The sequence below is a fragment of the Phyllostomus hastatus genome, unplaced genomic scaffold (assembly GCF_019186645.2).
Source record: "Phyllostomus hastatus isolate PE091 unplaced genomic scaffold, TTU_PhHast_1.1 phas_scaffold_93, whole genome shotgun sequence".
NCBI lineage: Eukaryota > Metazoa > Chordata > Mammalia > Chiroptera > Phyllostomidae > Phyllostomus > Phyllostomus hastatus.
The window spans coordinates 13,783,271-13,803,648 of record NW_025334042.1 but is presented as its reverse complement, the minus strand read 5'-3'; the positions used below and the strand labels follow the sequence as shown (position 1 = coordinate 13,803,648).

The following is a 20,378-nucleotide window of genomic DNA, read 5'->3' as shown; positions in this document are numbered from 1 at the left end:
GTGTGGATGCACTTAACATATAAATTTAGAAGCTGTGGGAAGATATTTTTGTATTTTGTCCTCTCTGTGAGACCAGGTCAGATTCATCATAGTCACAGCGGCTAGTCAGCTACAATCTCAGCCACAGTACGCTGCCACTGCGTGGCAAGTACATGTTCTTTTTCACTCAGGCCAAGGGGAATATTGGGACATTGAGTCTTTTGTCTTCAGTTAAAATGAATCTATTGTGTAGTTTTCACACAGCCACACACACACACACACACTTGGCTTTCACAGAGTTTTTCTATGAAAAGGCCATTATATATCAATTTTGGGTTAGAATATATATATATATATATATATATATATATATATATATATATTAGCACACATTACAGCATTTTCATAAGCTCAATGTTTCACTGGGTCTTTATGCTGTTAGGATTTATCAGCTTATTAAGTAAGATCTTGTATTGGTCAGGATAAGCTAGGTTATGTTCTCATGACAAATAAAGCCTGAAATCTCAGTGGCTAAACACAGTAATTGTTTCTGGCACACACAAAGTCTAGTGCAAGTCAAGCAGCTTTTTAACAATCTTTCAATAACTCCATTTTGTAGCTACTCCATCTGAAAACATGAAGCTATTAGGGCAGGGAATGACAAGAAATAAAGAAGCATGTTGGCTCTTAATTCCCATTACCCAGATGTAACATGCCGCTGTGGGGGAGGAACAAAGTTTTCTCCACCCTCAAGATTCTTCTGGCTGGTCTAATAATCAATAGACATGAGACAGATCAGCAAGATAAAATAACCACATTTAATACATACACATGTATGGGAACCTCAAACGTGACATGAGGAAGCCTGAGATCCTACATGCACAAGAGGTTTAGAGGTACAAAAGGGGATTGAAGTATGTAAAACGTTCTGAGCTAGGGATGAGGCAATGCACCTTGGGGGTATCAAAGGGCCTTTGCAGGTAGTAAGAAGAACAGATGTTTAAAAAGGAAAAGTTTGCCTTGCCATACAGGTGGGTCAAAAAGGTTAATGTGGGTAATCTCTTATAGGCCAGGCCTGTAATTCACATTTTTCTGGGCTGTTAAGGGTGGGGTGGCAGAAGTGCCTCCTGAGCCTGTGACTAGAGTTGCCTTTAGCTCAAAGCAGTCTGTATAAGACAGAGGGACATGTTGCGGGGGCGGGGGGGGGGGGTGTTGTTCTGAATTCCTACATCACTTCATTCGTACTCCATTAATTGAAACTAATGGCCTCAGATGGCCTCAAAATAACTAAGAGAAGCAGAGAAAGATGATGTCATGCAGATCATGGATACTGGGAGCACTGGCAGCCTCTCCCACAAATCTGTTGCCTAATGGCACGCTATCATCTCTTTCCTTCATTTGGCAGATGTTATTAATCTCCTTCAAGTGCAAGAATTTGTGCCGAATGCTGGAAGATTACAGATATGAATAAAATATCATCTCTACCCTCCAACAGCCTAATAGGTTGGGGAGACACACAAGAAAATCATAACCATACTGTACAGCAGAAAGAAAATGTCCCAAATAGAAGCATGCAAAATGTCTTATGGGAAAGAGCACAGAGGAAGATAGAATTCATTCTTACTGAAGGAATCCTTGAAATGCTACAGATGTAATCACATATTTGCTGGGCCTTAAGGGAAAAAAAAATAGTTTAGGTAGGTTTTATGTGGAGAAAATGGTAGGGAATGAGAATAGAGAGAAATATGAGAAGATACAGCATAGCTGAGAAATGAAGAATCAGAAAACCTTGAATATGAGGCTGTGGTTATACAGTGTAAGATGTTTGCGCTTAATTAGTTTTTGTTAGGTATGTATTCCCTGGCTTGCTTATTTGTGGAGTTTTTAGAATATCGAGTATATAGCTATACTTTGTTTCTCTTATTGTTATTTCACCTTATCAAAAGAAATCAAGGCAAACATTTTATCAAATCATTTCAAATTCTGATCATATGGTTTGCTTTTTCCCTAAATCATACATATTTTCCTCAATATTTGAACAATATTAAGACTATAGTCTTAGGATGAATTGACCAGCTCTATTGTCTGTCATCTAATTCTCCTTTCCAATTCTTTTCTAATGCAATCAAATATTTACATAGCATGCTTAGTCATAGCAACAAGAGGATTCACCAATGAAGCCCCAGATACTAACACTGGGGCAGTAGGAAAATTGGATCCAGAGTTTTAACTGTTGGAGAACAAGATTTAAAAAGAGAGCATGCTACATTTATGATATAATGCTATGGGTAGTGATGTTTAAGAGTTTGGCAATGAGTTAAATAGGCCAGGGCCATTGAAGTTGTCAAAAATACAGGACAAACAAAAAGTAAAAACCAGAGAGATGGAAAAGGGGGAACAGGCTCAAACTTCAGAAAATGCATGGTCTTTCCTCTTTCTTCTCTTCTCTGAAATAAAGGTAATGAATGAGCAGGACAAATGTCATTAGCAAACATAGAAGAAGAGGACCTTGAAATGTGAATCTTAATTTTTTAAAAACTTAATATTCTTTTGTAATGAAAATGAAATGTTTATTGTCACTGATAGACATTCCAACATTATTAAATGCCTATATCTTACACATTTGTCAATTTGCACATTTTAGCTTTAAAAAAATTTGAAGTCCTTTCTAGAGTTTTCTACCATAGTTCCTTAGTTTCCAAACTACCCTTCTCTCTGTGAAACTGTCTTCCAAAGCTTTTGAAGTTACTAATAATATCCACCATTTATTTATCTTATATTATCTACATTTCTCTTCACATACATCATCTCACTTAAATCTCATGATAACAATAAAAGGTGGATATTATTTCTACTTTGTGGCTTCAGACACTAAAATTCAAATTTTGTCCTAGTTTGCTATGGCAGAAGTAAGGCAATGTGAATTTTGCCAAGTGACTTAATTTGTCTTCAAATTTTTAAAGGTGAATATCCTAATATGGTCATTGTATTAATTGAGACAATCCATATAAGTATTTAGAACAGTGTCTGACAATGATAAGCACTTGTGTGGAAGAAGAAATGTTCCCCTACCCTTATGGCTCTCCTGGCTGTTATAATAGTCAAATAGATATGACACAGATTAGCAAAGGAAAATAACTAAATTTGATACATACACATGTAGGGGACTCCACATATATATGAGCCAGAAAACCCCCCACACAAGAGGTTCAGAGATACAAAGGCAGGCCCAGGTATGTAAGACAACTGATCTAAGGATGAGATAATGTACCTTGAGGGCTTCAAAGGGTCATTGCAGGCTGATAAGAACCACAGAAGGTTAGGAAATAGAAATTTACTCTGCCTGAAAGCCAAGTCAAAGAGGCTATCTTTGATAATCACAAGGCAAAGGGCCCTAATTCATATTCTAGTAGGTAAAGTTAGGGACAGAAGTTTCTCTTGCGTCTGTAGCTAAAGTTGCCTTTAGCTCAAAACAATTTGTATGCCACAGATGCACCTCTTAGGGTGACTCAGGCTGAACCTCCACTCACTTAAATAAGTGTAATTTTTCACTGTTATTACCATTTTGTTTCTTTGTCTTTTGGGCTCTATTTTAGGTAACTTATCTTGGTTTGTTATAAATGATTTAAGTTCTAAAATAAACAAGAAAACCTTCTAGGAAGTTATATTGTTCTCTAGATTAATGTAACATCTTTTTCACTTTTTAGAGGCAGGAATGGGGTGTGGGGTCAGTTAAATTGACAGAAAAACTGCAATATGAATTCTCAAATCCAAGCTTGTGTTTATTCTTCTGGACAGTTTTCTTTTTCTTTCAGTAGTAATTCAACCATCAAGACATTAAAGGAAACCAACCTAAAATGTTCATTTCTAACCCTTCCTGTTTCTAATCTCCCCAAGAAACATGCTCTAGACAAGGGAGAGAGAGGGAGAGAGAAAGGCAGAAGAGGCAGAACCAATGACTGGGATTAGCATTATCCCTAACATTGTTTATTGTCAAATAACCAATTCCTACCTGGAAGAATTAAATCATTTGAGAAAGTAGAAATGAAAGGGATTATTTACAAATGACTTTCTTTCTATCATCTATTTTCAAGTTCTTGTACTATTTTCTAAACTCCTCCTCCCACGGCGAAAATTTTATTTTTCCCTTAGAGCGATTTGGTTGGTGAGCTGAATCTCCAACACTGGCATCCCCACTCTATCGCTCCCTCCAAAACACCTCAATTGAAAAATAACCCAACATTCGTCCTCCAAGCTCACAGAGAGAATCTTCCGGTCGTCCTGCACTCTGCCAGGTTCCTTCCCCCGAAAGCTTTTATAGGTTGCATAACTCCCTGGGGTATCTACTCGGAGCTATTGCATGCCTGGCTCCTAGGTTAAGCGCCAAAGGACTTCGGCTAAAACTTGGGCGGACCAGTCTCGGAAAACTTGTCTCCACTAGACTTTTGGCTTTTCTGTTGGTCAAAACTAAAACCTGAAGTGGAGCCACCCGAGCATGCTCACTCCTCCTTGAGTCACAGGGTGGCGGCCCCCTCCACCCCACCCCGGACCTCTGGGTTCCGGCAAAGCTTGGGTTCTCCACCATCACATCCTCCCCTTCCCCTCCCAGGGCGCGCTCCTCTGCACCCACTGGAGCACTCAGCAGCCGCGCCTCCCCTTCCCTCCCCGCCTCCTCCTCCTCTCCCTCCACTTCTGGCTGTGGCCGGAGAGGACACGTCAGGGAGCATAAATAAATAAATAATTCCATTCACCCAGCGGCAGAGAGGCAAATCGGCAACGGCTAGGAGGGAACGGAGGGCTGCAGGGCCCACCCGGTGCCGGAGACCAGGTAATGGACTCGCCAGCAGGGTGGGAGGAGGAAGAGAAGGGGAGGCGCCCTCTGAGAGGAAGGCGAGTGCGCGTCTACACCCTGCCGCCCCAGGAACCTCGCGCACGCATGTGTGAAAATTACCAGCACGCCTGTGACAAACACGCTGAACGCAGTGAGCCCTTATATAGACAAAAAAAAAAAATCAAAGCTGCCTCCGGAGGGAGGCTAGCGTCATTCTGCGCGCCGGTGGCGGCGCAGGAGTTTTGGGGGGCGTACCCGACACTGGCTGGAGGCGCTGGCATCTGAGGCGGAGGGCTCAAGGGCGCCCAGACTATTGGGGAGCGCAACGTGTGCCCGCGTGCTTTCGGTCTGGAGGTGCTCACGTTCTAGGCTTTTTGCACGGAGACTCTTCTGGCGGGGTGTTTCTTGCTCTCCTTGGCTAATGAGTCTGTCAGAGCTAGTTCCCTACCGGTGTATCCCCAATGCACTTCTCACTAGCATCCTTCCCTGGGCCTGGCAGTATCTGGTGGTCTGGTTGCCTCAGAGGTGGGGTCGAGGGTGTGGCTGGTGGTCAGAGGGTACGTAGGGAGTGTCTTGTCTTTTAGCAGACTTGCGGGGTTCGAAGAGGCTAGGATGGGACAAAGTACAGGGGAAGTCACCTTCCTTCTTTTTTGGTCTGCTGGTAGCAGGGTGGGTTAGGAGGCGGAGGGAAAGGTGTGTGCTGGCAAGGTATGCGCCCTGGCAGAAGGAGAGTGTGACTTTCAGAGGACCTGCTTCTGGAGCTCGCACTGGGTTTCCTAGTATGTTGCGCTGCGCTGGGGGCGCCAGGCCAGACAGGTAGGGTGGGAGGCGGGGCGGTCCAGGTGCCAACTGCAGTCCCTCAGCAGATGCTCTTCTGCACTGCTCTCTCCATCCGCTTTTCTCCGTTACTTCCATGAAAATGATCGCAGATTGGTTTGGCAAAGATGGTTGTGACCAGGTGACAATTAACTGGTAGGGCTAGCAAGGACATTTTTTGGTCTAGGCCAAGGACATCACACCCACGCACCACACGAGAGGAAATGAAGATCAGCTTCTCTATGAGTGTCTGCCTTCATTTTTTCAGAAGTAGTACTGAGTGGGCCGAGTTGAGTGAGAATGGTTGGTCTAGCAGAAAAGCTGATAATATTCCGTCTCCTCATCTCTTCCTGGATCTAATAAGAAATGAATCAGAAGCATAAAATAGCGGACAATGATTAGAGTGATATGAAAAAAAGACTGGTCAGAAGAAAGCAGTGAGCGCTGGATGTCCTCTCCTGCCACTTGGTGCTTTAAGAGCTCAGGAGGGCTGCCATGTGCCCTATCATCGGAACCACAAGTACTTAGGTGTGCATCTGGGGGAGTGTGGGGGAAAAATATGAGCTGGGTGGTGGCTTGCAGGGAGTAGATGAGGCTTGAGCAAGGTGTCTCTCTTATTTACCCTTGGTGAAGCAATCCTACCTGCACTTGCTGCTTCTGACATCACAGTTAAATCAATCTAAGTGAGCAGGCAATTGAATGATCTCAGTGAAAGGGAAACATTATTTAAACAGTTCAGTGTCTTATACGATAGCTCATAAAGTAAAAACTGATTTTTACAAACTTCGCATCAAAAGTTTGGAATTTTAGGTATTGCTTTTTTCCTTCAGGGAGTGGTTTAATAGTGGCAAGTAACCTGAAATTTAAACACCTCTTTTCCCAACATCCAGTTAGTGCATCTTTCTGTAAATGCCAAGCTTATTTCTAGACATGTATCTACTTTTATATCACCTGGCTTATATTTTTGGCCTTGAGCCCTCCTGAAAGAAAGGACAGCAAAGTGACCTAAAGAAATATCTTTTATTCAGAGTCATATTTTTGGATCATGGATCTGAAATTAAAAAAAAAAGTCTTTTAAAAAATTTTATTGTATTTTCTCCATTACCAATTAACCCTCTAATACCTCCTCTTGGTGGTATGTGGTCCATGTCCATGAGTCCTTTTTCCTTTTTGTTCGATCCCTCCACACCCTGCTCTCCCCACTAGCTGTCATCTGCTCTCCATCTATGAGTCTGTCTCTATCTGGCTTGTTAGTTCACTTTGTTCATTAGATTCCACATATGAGAGAAATCGTATGATACTTGTTTTTCTCTGACTGGCTTATTTCACTTAGCATGATGTTCTCCAGGTCTGTTCATGCTGTCACAAAGGGTAAAATTTCCTTCTTTTTTTTATAGCTGAGTAGTATTCCATTGTGTAAATGCCCCATAGTTGTTTTATCCACTCATCTACTGATAGACACTTGGGCTGCTTCCATATCTTGGTGATTGTAAATAACGCTGCAATGAACATAGGGGTGCTTATGTTCTTTCAAATTAGTGTTTTGTGTTTCTTTGGATATATTCCCAGAAGTGGGATCGCTGGGTCAAAAGGAAGATCATTTTTAATTTTTTGAGGTATCTCTTTACTGCTTTCCTTAGTGGCTGCACCAGTCTGTGTTCCCACCAACAGTGCAAAAGCGTTCCTGCATTTGCTTTTAGTTCTATATTCGTTCACTGAACATTTTTTTGAGACATTCACATGGGAAAAGGTAACTGACTTTACAGTTAGACCTAGATTTCAGGCTCAGTTCTGCATTTTGTAAGGTTGTAATTACTTAGCAATCTCATCCTCAGGTTTTCTTATCCATAAAATTGGATTGGTGGTACCTACCATGAAGGGAGAAATAAAGGATATGGAAAACACCTAAAAGAAACTAGCTATTTCAAACCCCCTAAAACCATTCCACACACTAAACTGTGGTTACCAAGATGAATGAGGTTGCAATTCTGCTGTCAAAAAAATGCATGTGTAGTCAACCAGTTTTTCTTACTCCTACCCTGTTTGCCTTCAGCTAGTTTTCTTCTCAATGGAACAGACATTTATTCTAAATAACTTGAAAGGAATTTAACAATCTAAGAAATGTTTGTAAGATCTGCTAATAGGCAAATTTGGGAAGGGTGTCTTGATTTAGAAACGTGTATATTCAGCCGCATTCTTTTGCCCATTGAGAGTGACCTTGTAAAATAGATATGGAGGATCTTCTTTTAGCTATGAGGCGAGGACACTCCTTCCCTGAAGATTATCTCTGCCAAAAAATTGATTTCCTCTTTTTGGGAGACGAGACTGAGCTGTAATATCTCCCAGACTTTGGACAGCTTAATCCACTTCCTCTAAAAAGCTGAAGAGAAATAGAGTAATTATTACATCTCTGTAATGCTCACCATGTTCCAAGCATGGTGCTACTACTTTCTGTATATTTTAACTCCTTTTATCTTCTTAATCTTCTTAATCACCCATTTGAGGTTGGTCTGTCAAAGAAGAGGAATTTAGACACAGAGTTAAGTAACTTGCTCCAATAGCACAGCTAGTTAGGTGGCCGAGCTGGGACAAGCACTCTGACAGTCTTGCTTTAACCACTAAGTAACACAATCTCTACTTTGGATGAAGCTGAATGAGGACAAGGACTTTGTCTGGTTCTCTGGCCCAGTGCAGTAGCACCACATAATAGTTCTGAACTGATTATCAAAGAAACAAAGGGAGGAGGAGGGAGGGAAACAGGTGGAAGGGAGGAGGATGAAGGAAAATGAGAATGAGTCTGCTTTCCTGTCTGCTTCTCTAAATCTGTCAGCAAGTCCCACAGGGGTCTTCCCTGGGGACAGAACAGTTGGGATTCCTTTGCCTTGTCCTGTATCTAGTCATCTTGTCACTTTGTGAGTTAGAAAAGTATTCTTTCTTTGGGATGACAAATTAGCAAAAGTTGCACATACCCAGTAAATATCAAAAAGAAATGTAGTCAATGTGGAATGAACAAACAAACAAATAAGGATGAGTTATACCTTCAGGGGTTCTGGGTTCAAGCTTCAGTTGAGTGACTAGCTGACTTAGTTTTTTTGCAACATGAAATAATACATGTATGGTTTTTCCCTACAACAAAGAAGATAACAAATGTAAGGTATCTTCTGCTCTATCTGACAAATAAAGTGGCATGAAATAATACTGTTGCTGGTGGAAGTGGAGTCCCTGTGGTGTCACAAGGAAAAACATTTTCAGTGACTAACAAGGGGAGATAAGGTCTGGTGGTAAGATTTATGTGGGTGCTCCATGCAAAATCAATAGTGTGAACCTCCTGGGATTCCAGTATCCCATCTCTGCCCATCCTGCCATGGAAAATCAAGGCCAGAAATAGGGCCAATGCCCAGAGATCCTGTGCTGTATTAAAGCTTAGTACAGTGCTGCAATATCCAGGGCTACGTGGTCATGGAGAGAAAACACATGAGAGCACAGGATGAATGTGAGTTCCTGAGAGTGCAAAAGTGTGCGTACACAAGACAGAGAGAGAGAGAGAGAGAGGCAGGCAGTTAGACAGTTCCTTCATTCCCCTGGGGCTATAACAAGAAGCTATTTTAAAATAACCAATCAACTTTCCAAGCTTTTGAAGGCTTCTGATGGGTCCACCCCTTGACCAATAATTCCTTTCCTAGGTTAGACTGACAGGCCTCTTGGGTCAAACACCTCCTCCTTCACCATTTTGACTTCTATGGGCATGTCCTTACCTCCCCCTTCTTTGTCCTATCCCTTCCCCCAGTGATCTGCAGACTGGTGGTTCCCTGGGGGGGAGTGTGAAGCTATAGCTTCCTGGTTAAACAGACAGGCTCAGTGTTTGATTCCCTTTGTGCTCTTTCCTTTATTGATATCTAGCTAACTATGATAAAAAAATAATAGTTATGTTCTTTTAGGTCTTTTATCCCCATTCTTCTCTTACAATCCATCCCCCCCACACACAAAAATTATCTCTCAGTTCCTTTATTTTGATGTAATCTGTGTTCATTTGAACTTCATCTAAATTGATCTGGACTTACGTAGGCCAGTATGTTTTAGCTGGAATTACAATTATGTGGGTAAGTATTCTACCTCTTTTCCTCAGTGAAATGGTCCTTGAGAGCAGAGACCAAGTGTGTTCCATCTCTGTGAAATGGTCCTTGAGGGCAGAGCCCCTGGGGGACGAAGGTCTCCGGGGCAGGACAGGGCAGAGGGCCCTGAAACCTGGTCTGTCTAGGTTTTGATCATGGCTCTGCCAACTACTAGCGAGAGCAAGTTGCTTAACCTCTATAAATTTTGGTTTCTTCATCTGCAAAAACATGTCTAAATTTGAGTTTGAGTTTCTTCATGTGTAAAAATAAGATCATAATCCGTTTCATGTGTTGGTTTATAGGTGAAACAAGACAATACCTGGGATGTAAGTAGCACTGTGTGGAGCACATACATAGAAATAACTCAATACATGATCGCTAGTGTTAGGTATTAAGTATTAGACCTATGACTGTTAGATTGTCACAAGGATCACTGGCTTATTCTTGTTCACAAATTTTTGGGAATCTTTTGAAATGCAAGTTTTTCATTAGATCATATAACTGTGTTAGATTGCATAATAAACCTTTAAATAGATTCCCCTTGTCTGAGAGGTCATCCTCATTTGTCACAGGCTTTCTCAACACTGGTTGGATCAGAGCTGTTAAGAAACAAGTTGAGAAACAACTGCACAAAGTCTTGGTAAATAATATAACTTTTTTTAACTTCTAGAGAAACTTTTAGAGAAAGCTTCATTCTCTCGGTCAGTCCCATAAGTGGTGAACCCTGGCGCCTAGTCCCCCTCCCACTCACAGTCGTAACAGGAGAGAACAGCAGACTGGGGGTCATCGTCTAGAGGAAGGAGCATCCTTTACCACACATCTTAGGCCGTTCGCAAATGAGAGATGATTTCACCAAATATAATTTGGTAGAATGTTACCAAAAAAATGTCTATGTTTTTCATTTATCTAAACTGGTGCTGCATTTTTTGTAATATTAGGCATTAAGCCAGCAGCTTTCTATTGAAAATACTTATTCTGAGTGGTAGATGCAAGAGAATGCAATAGTCTAGATAAATAAAGATGTGTATAAAATATTGGCATTTTTTAAAAGAAAGCATTTTATTTCAAACATTGGCTGTTTCCTCACCTAATAATGCAATGAGATGCATTCTTAATTATCTGTACCTCTACTCAGATTCTGATTAGAGCTGATATGTGGAGCAATTATAATTCATTTTTTTTAAAAGCTTCCCTACTAAGTAATTTACTTGAAGACTTATTTTGTTTGAAACTAGATTAGGTAGGAATAAACAGTAAAGCAAAAGAAATGCATTTACTTTAAAAACTTCTAAGGGATGAACTATATTAATAATATTTACCTTATTTTAAAATCAGTTTTTAAAAATTTCAGAATCTGAAGTTCTGTCAATTTTTCTCAAATATACCAAAGTCCAGTTAGGGATAAGTGGCATTATATAGCGATGTTTCTGAATAGGCGATACAGTTGGTATTTTTGCCAGATGTTGTTTCACTGTGGGGGAATGCATGGCTCTTTCATCACAGGACCTGTGGTGTCTATGGCCCCCGTACTCTTTATGCTGATAGCTTCCCCTCAGTCACTGTAGTTACCTAAAATGCCCCTACCTTTACATTTAATTCTTGGAAGAATAGTACTAGCTTTGGTTCAAAACTATTGTCCAATAGGATCAAATGGAGAATGTTTATGGAAATTATCCTTAAGATCAGAGTATCTTCAAATAATAAATTGTTTTGCTTTTTCTTCAAAGGATAATAAAAATAACCTCATGTGAAAATACTTTGATTTGAAGCAGCAAGGTCTTTTTTGTAAGGAATATGTAAGTGTTAACATTTAATAATCAGATTATCATGGATCTCCCAGGCACTAAATCTTCATTTGCTTTAAACTGTCAACAGCCTGTGGCAATATCAGCACCTGCTGCTTCTCAGACTCCTGCTTTGGCCTCCACGCCCTCTGTGTTCTCCTCTTACTTTTCTGACTGCTCATTTGCAGCTTGTTTGGCTCTCCTTTCACTTCGTTCTCCCTAAAGGACGTGTTCCTCGGTATCTGTTTTGAATTTTGCTTTTGTGTATGTTCTATTGATTGGCAAAACTCCTACCTTCCTGGCCTTAGCTTTCACATCAAATGGAATAACTCCCAAGTCATTATCTTCAGCCCTGACCTTCACATAATCTCTAGGCTGACCTTTCCAAATGCCTTGCTGGACAGCTCCCCTTTACTGTGGCTACCACCACCCACACGCTGTGGTCTCTTCTGAACTTTCTGTACCTTCCGTCTTTCTGCTGTCCTCTTTACTTTTATGGGTCTTCACTTTATAGCAGTCTAGCCTAGGTGATTTTGAGACTCCCCTCACTGTCAGTTGCTAAGACTTGACACTGTCATATCCCAAGTTTCTCCCTTTCTGATGCTGCCACAGAGTCAGGCACTTTTGACATATTTTCTGAAGTCATGCTGTAGTCTCTTTGAGGGTCTTCTTACTTCTAGTCTCTTACTGTACACGTTAATTCTGTATGTGCCACCAGATACTCTAACTGAAGTACTTCTCCCTTACCTACATGTAAATAACACTGGTGACTCCTGTTACCCCAGTCTAAGGACCAGTATTTCAGTCCTTGTCATTCCCAAAAAGCTTTTTCAGGCTCATCTCTCGTTGCCATTGTGCTCAAGCCAAACTGAACTCTCCCCTTGGCCTCATTCACATTCATACCACTATACCTTTGGTTATACTGTTCTTTCATTTTAAAATGGTCTAAGGTCTTGCTATTTCCATAGCTAACTTTAATCTCATCTTCAAGCTGAGCTTAAACACCACCTTCAGATTTCCTCTGAAGCCCCTGGATAGGATGAATAAGCTTTTCTAAAATTTCAGTAACATTGCATTTGTAATCAGTCTTATTTGTTTTAAATATTGTAGTTGCATTTGTATAAGTCTTCAGTTCTTTATATATTAGACATGTCTGGATGTCAGCAATATTAATGTATTCATATTTGTGGATTATGGAGTTTTGAGGAAATTAGAGGGCATCTGTTTCCACTTTTATGTGTTGTTTCTTCAGCATATTCAATAAATAATCACCTATTGTTTACTCTAAGCATGAACATGGAGGCAGCCTGTTCTTTTTAAGCCAGTTACAGTTGTGACTCAACTCTTACTGCTTCTATCTAGGGTCCTTACTCAGCTTCCTGGGACCACACAAAACCCCCTTTTGGGTTTATTGACAGCCTGTACATATATGGTGACAGCTCACATGTCTATGTTTCCTCTATTAACCTAACATATTCTATTTTTCTACCTGTTCTTTACATGACCTGGGTAATCTTTTTTTTTTTTTTTAATGTGGCTATGTTTTTAGAGGCATTCAAATTTAGGAAAGTTGAGAAATGCACAGAATAGTTCAGGATGAAAGTCATTGTTTATGAGTAAAAATGATAGAACTCTTGTTCATCACTCAACTAGCCATCAAGGTGTGTAGGGGGATCCACCTGTGGAAGAACTCACTGATGTCTCATGGCTGAACATTTTCTCTGTGGCCCTCAGTGTAATGAGTGAATAAAGGAATAAACCATTAGAAGGAAGGGAGGGAGGGAGGAAGGAAGGGAGGGAGGGAGGGAGGAAGGAAGGAAAGAAGGGAGGAAGGGGAATGAATGCCATGACCACTAAAATGACAAGTATGCCATGTGTACATGTATACAGAAAATAAATGAATTTAGAAATAGTGGACCAAACAAGAAGCTATTAGGTTAAGCTATAGAGATAACCTTTGAATAAAAATAGCTTGCCCTTATTGAACACTTTAATATGCCAAGCATCCTTTTATGTGTTTATTTTACATGTTTTCATTAGTTTAATCTTTAAACCTTATGACCCTCATTTTCAGATGAGGAGATTAGGGCACAGAGGTTTAAGTCTCTTGCCCCATGTTATGCATCAGTGGAGGGATCTGGTTTTGAACCTACTAACCATAGTACACATTTTCAAACTTTTAGTATTTTAAAATATTCAATGATGCAGTGGATAGTACACATTTTCAAACTATTAGTATTTTAAAATATTCAATGATGCAGTGGATTTTAAGAGATTCCAGAGGGAGGAAGTTTGAGAATTGTTTTTTTTTAAAAAGACTAATCAGCTATAATGAGTTACTGTCTGTGAAAGCATAGAGTTAGCAGAATGATAAGACTTCCTTATTATTTAGAAGATGCATCTGGAACCAAACTAGGAAGCTTAGGGAAAATAATGACCTCTTGTGACTGCTTGTGAACTTAGAGAGGCTGAAGAACCAGTAGGGACTGAATGATAGGTCCAGAATATGATCCCTCCAGTGCTGGTTGCAAGGTGGCAGGGGTAGAGTGTGCATGGTGCAGTGGGACTCCTGTGGAAGCTCCAGGCTAGGGTTTGGGTGCACGAACAGAGCAGGGTCTGGTGAATTTTCATGGATCTATATATGTCCTATTTCTAGTGAACTGGGATTTTAAATAAAGCTCGGACATATTTCAAGCCAGAGATTACAGTTCTTCTTTAACAACTATTTATTCACCTACTGTTCTCCAGACACCGTTTTATTTTATCTTCCAGTTACAGTTCACATTCAATATTATTTTACATTAGTTTTAGGTTTATAGCATAGTAGTTAGATAATCATATACTTTACAAAGTGTTGCCCCAGTATTTCTAGTACCCACCCAGCACCATACCTAGTTATTACGATACTACTGACTGTAGCTCCTATGCTGTACTTCACATCCCTGTGACTATACTGTAACTGTAAGTTTGTACTTCAGTACAATTTTGTACATTTTACTTTTTTCACCCAGCCCCATAATTCTCCTCACCTCTGGCAACCATCAGGCTGTTTTCTGTATCTATGAGTCTGTTTCAAATTTATTAGTTCATTTATTTTGCCATTTAGATTCCACGTATTAGTGAAATCATGTGGTATTTGCCTTTGCATGACTTATTTCACTTAATGTAATACCATCTAGGTTCATCCAAGCTATCACAAATGGTAAGATTTCATTCTTTTTTTTTATGGCTGAGTAATGTTCCATTATGTATATGTACCACAACTTTTTATCATTTCTTGATGGGCACTTGGTTTTCTTCCACATCTTGGCTATTGTAAATAATGCTGCGGTGAACATAGGTGTGCATGTATTCTTTCAAATTAGTGTCCAGGCACCATTTTAGATGTTAGAGAGATGACTAGGATTAACAAGAGTAAGTTCCTCTTAGTCTTCAGTCACACAAATAATTGAACATATTCTCCAAGCAAGGTTAAGCAATCTTTGTTCTTGAGTCAACTTTCTGTAGATGTTCAATGTCATCTCCCTGTAGCTAGTCTCATTTGTCCCTTCTTTTCCTTTTTTTCTCCAACTCAGTGTCACAGGTTGGATCGAAGATGTCATAGATAGATGGAACTCATAGGAATTTTGACTTATTAATGTATTGTTTAACCAAAATCAAAATATGTAAACTATGCAGGTCCCAATGTCTTCATTTTTAAAAGTGTAAACAATAAAAACTTTTATCATGGGGCTGTTGTTGGAGAGCAAATAAATAATGTCAGCACCGATACATGGTAATCATAATTATTTTGCTTATTTTCACTACCTCTGTTTTTGACAGAGCATTTCTATTCCTGAGGAATTCTCTTCTGTGCAGAAGTGTTATAATACTGCTGTTCACAGCCTGAACCAATTAAGAGATTTATAAAGCAACAACAGTAGGAACTCATTGACTTTATAAAACTGTGTCTTTACTCAACATGGACAAAACTTTAGTTTTGGGCACATTCAAACACTGATAGTAATGCTGCAAAAACATTTAAGTGCTGAGTTTTTAAAAAAGATTTTATCATTTATTTTTGGAGAAGGGGGAGGGAAGAGAAAGAGAGGTAGAGAAATATCAATGTGTGTGAAAAACATTAACTGGTTGCCTCTTGTACGCCCCCAACTGGGGACCTGCCTCACAACCTAGGCTTGTGCCTTGACTGGGAATTGAACCAGTGACCTTTCAGTTTGTGGGCAGATGCTCAATCCCCTGAATCAAATCAGCCAGGGCTGTGCTGAATTTTTTTTAGCCACAAAGTTAGTAATGTTAATTGAGACTACATCCCAAGGGAATTGTAAGATGAACATTCCTACTTTCCCCTTAGAGTAGTGCACAGAAGCACATTTAAAAACTACCAAGAAGAAAAAGACAACAGCCATTCTATTATTATGACTTAGAGATGTTTGTTCATTTTAAAACCAAAATGTGTGCCAACATAATTATTGATGCCATCTACATGCTTCTTATGTGCTTAATCTTTTATATATAGTATCTCTAATCCTTGTTATTGCCATGCAAGATATATTATATTCATTACAGAGAGAATAAGGACTCGGGAAGGTGAGGCTGTCCACTAGAGAACCCTGAGGCACTGTTTCCATAGGTGTTTTGATAGAGGTAAGATGCTGAAGGCAACTAGATCTTACTATCATATCTTAAATTAACTTAAATCAGTGAATAATTAAGTATTGTTATTTGAAATAGCCTGCATAGAGACCTGAAAAATTTGTGTAAGTTACCTTTCCTGACCTCCTGAAGAGACTGAAACTTCAGAGATACACTCTTTGCATGTACTATTGAAAGGTCAATCCAGAATAGGATTTTGTCAAAATAAATAAAGACCAATGATCTTCTACAATAGAGGCTGACAAAATATAGTCTCTGGGCCATATTCAGCCAGCAGTCTGTTTCTACAAATAAAGTTTTCCTGGAATACAGTTACCAATATATTCTGTGGCTGCTTTCTAGCTGCCAGGCAGAGTTGAGTAGCAGTGACTAAACCTGCAAAGCCTAAAATATTTATTCTCCAGCATTTCGGGGAATGATATTTATTGATTTCTGCTGTAAGATTTTAGAAGAGGGAGGTTTTACTATATGATAGAGGAATCAAAGAAGACGTTAATGAAAGAAGTGAAAATCTTTTGGAGCTCAGGGATAGGTAATATTTAAAGTGAGATGAAGAGGTGGCCATTGTAAGTCCCACAAAACTCAGAAGCAAGAGCAAACACAGAGACAAATATGAAAGTTTGCTGAAGTATAAGAATCATATCAGCATGCATGATTCATATAATATTATAACCATTTGCTTATGAGTATATTTTTGCAAGTGTTTATCTGGAACAGCGATTCCTCAACTTGAGGCATTTGAATCATTGGCCAACTGCTTAAAAATAAGATTTTTGCTTTACTCTGTAATCTGTGATACTGAAGCATACTCCATGTAGAAAATAACTGATTTAAAATACTTACTAATTTGATAAAAATAATTAGGTATTTTCTGTTGAGGACAGAGAATATATATTTTTGTCTCCCATCTTGTGACTACCTTCATAAAATGCATGCATGCTGGACATACACTAATAATTTTTGCTAATAACTATTTACAGTAAACTAAATACTAGATATTGAACACACTACTAAGTGACAGCACTGTGCCAAGAGCTTTTATGCTTTTTCTCATTGAAAACTTAGAATACTCCAATGAGATAGATATTATTATTTATAGAAGAGATACCAAGTTCAAATGGAAAAATAATTGACCTTAGACTGCAGTACTAGTACACAGATTCTTTTTATTCAATATGACCAAAGCATTGACTCTTTTAAAAAGAGAAACTTTTAAAGCTGAAATATAGACAGGAATGGACTTCCAGAAGTTCAATATAAAAATGAATTTTCACTTTTCCTTCAGGGAGCACGCCTCCTGCCTTTCCTCCCCCACAGGTGTGCATCTCCTAAACTCTAAGGGACCGCATGAGACTTGCAATTGGGGAGCAATGGGCAGTGGCAGCTTATTTTGTGCTAACCCCCTGAACCTGCCTCCAAGTCCTCTTTTCTCTGACTCCTCAGTGAGCTGACAGCAGCCCGGCCTTGGTCCACTTCTTTCCTGTAACATTTCTAGAGAGCCAAAGCAGCCCCGCGTGGGCTCTCTCCTGCTGCTTCTTCCATCCTAAAGCCTTTCCTTGTCTCACTATCCCTACTTTTAATAAAAGTACTCTCAAAATCAAAAAAGAAAAAAAGAATTCCAATTTGTTCTAATGTAACTCAGTTCTTTTCTATTAAAAACATTGCACCATATTTTTATGCAAGTTGAGACTACTGCTTTTCACTACAAATGCTTCTGCAAATTTTTATTACAAATACTGACATTTTATTTGACCAACAGTGTATCTTTCCTCTCTGCCTCCTTTCTGTTTCTGTCACACTCTATCCACAATTCTCCCTTTTTTCATTTTAAAGATTTTATTTATTTACTCTTAGAGAGGAAAGGAGGGAGAAAGAAAGGGAGAGAGACATCGATGTGTGGTTGCCTCTCGAGCGCCCCCTATCGGAAACCTGGTCTGCAATCCTGGGATGTGCCCTAGACTGGGAATCAAACCAGCATCCCTTTGGTTCGCAGGTGGGCACTCAATCCACTGAGCCTTACAACTGTGCTTTGTTTTCCTTACTTGTAAATATTCAGTTGTTTGTATTGTCCACTTTCCGCCTCCTTTTTCTGATATTTATATAGGTCCTGGTTTCTTATTGCAAAGTTTCTTCAATGAAGCAATAAAGTGCTTGAATGCATTTTCCTAAAAGGATGGCCTCTTTCAGAAGAAAAACAAAGAGTCAATGCAAGTTAATACCAGTTTATTTTTTGGAACTTAAAAAAGCAGCAGGTACTACAGAAATATTTTCATGTCACTAATTGATATGACAGAATAATTAGTAGATAGGAAAAAGTGGATGATTCAGAAGAAACCTCAGGGGGGAGGAAAGGTACATCCCTCCCTTAGGGACCACATTAACATCTCTGCTTAGAGTAATGTGTCCACGTGTGCCACAAGGAGAATGTTCATTACACATGGTGGTGGTCATGGCCTGCTACCGGAGGATTTACAGGTCTAAAGCTCATCTAAATATTATTTCCTGTTTTATCATTAATTTCTAAGCAATATATGCATTCATTTAAGAAAAAATACTGCAGTGTGGAGACATGCAAATTTTTATTTTTTAAGCTTATTTTTATCAATAACAGATTTGTTAACTCTATCTCAGTAAGACCTGGGCACATTATCTACATTTGCTTTCAAATGTAGATAATGTGTTTTTTTCTAAAAAAGGGAAAAAACACTTCTATAAACCTAGCATCAATATAAAAAAATTTATATGCTTAGAAACCTAATAAAACTGTTCATTGGGATATTCTAGTATTTATGATCAAAATTATTATGCATATTTGGTCTTTAACTTTAATTTAAGAATGAATATCCCATCCAACTGTTTCAGTCTATAAGCCATTTTAAATTATTTCACATTTTATTGGGACTCTTATTTTACTAACTTTTGTCTTGAAGCAGTAATGCTTAATGTCTCCTCAGCTATATATTCAGATATGGGTTGAGGTCTATTGACAAGGTAATTTTTTGGTATTATGTTGGTGTCCTAAGGATTTTCAAAAGGATTTACACACTTAGGTGTTTGGAGTTGGAAAAGGGGAACGAGAAGACACATGACACACTCAGTGGTAACTGTGCGCCAGAGGTATGGCTGTAGAGACTTTGTATGCGTAACCTCCTGAAAGTCATTATCTGACAACCCCAACAGCCCTGTGACTAATTTAGGATGGCTGTGAAGCACCTGATGTCTCAGATGGGTTAAATAACAAAGCTCTATTTCCCAAATCTACATTTTCCCCTCTACTTCGTGTAGTCATTCCAGTAGAGTTGAATTCTCCCTCTTTGAACACACATTTTACAGAAATGGGAAGTTATTGGAAAGATAAAAGAGAAATTCTTAACATTCTATTCTTTTTTAATGTGTTAATGAAATGAGTCATGTTCATAAATATCGAAATCACTCTTGGAAAGTTTTCTTTAAAAAACAAGAGACAAAATTAAAGGAATTTTTTAAAATGTTGGCAAAAATTTATTTAGCTCCTTTACCACATTGTTTTAGTCTGTTAATGTTGCTGTAACAAAATATCACAGACTGGGTAGCTATAGCAACAGAAATTTGTTTCGCATCCCCCTGGAGTCTGGAAGTCTGAGACCAGGGTGCCAGCCTGGTCAGATGAAGGCTCTCTTCTGGGTTGCAGAATTCTCATTGTATTTCTACTTGGCAGGAGGGATTAGGGAGCTCTGCAGGGTCTTTTTTCATAAGGGCACTAATCTCTTTCATGAAGGCTTCACCCTCATGACCTAAGCACCTCCCAAAGACCCCACCTCCAGTACCATCATTTTGGGCATTAGCATTTTAACAATGAATTTGGAGGCCACAAACATTCTGACTTTAGTACACATACATAATCCCTTTTTCAAAAATGTTAACTTTATGAACTGTGTATGTTGGGACTGATGTAAGGCTAGGAAATCAAATGGATATAGTTAAATTAACAGCAGTGAATTAGGGCTGTGTCTAAATATTTGGGATTAAAATATTGTATTCTATTTTTGAATCTTGAGAATACTATATTAAGCTAGTACATTCAGCTCCACTTATACCTTAATAAGAAAGGTATCTACAAAATAAAACCTTATTATTAATTGCTTCATTAAAAGGATAGAACTTCATTATGATTTGAAATTCAGTGTAAAAGTCCATCTTAAATTCCATTTCAAAGGGATTTGG

The 20,378-nt window shown here is 39.1% G+C and overlaps 1 protein-coding gene across 3 annotated transcripts in view; it reads left to right on the top strand.

Moving 5' to 3' along the window:
• The first annotated feature begins 4,605 nt into the window (after nt 1-4,605).
• Nucleotides 4,606-20,378, top strand: part of SLC16A7 (solute carrier family 16 member 7) — a 145,779-nt gene continuing 130,006 nt past the window's right edge. The window contains exons 1-2 of one of the 3 annotated variants that reach the window (XM_045829825.1): nt 4,606-4,807; nt 10,311-10,378. The gene's annotated coding sequence lies outside the window, so the exon portion shown is untranslated. Of the gene's footprint in view, nt 4,808-4,862; nt 4,962-10,310; nt 10,379-20,378 lie in introns of those variants that run through there. The other 2 variants (XM_045829824.1, XM_045829826.1) reach the window with 2 other exon arrangements.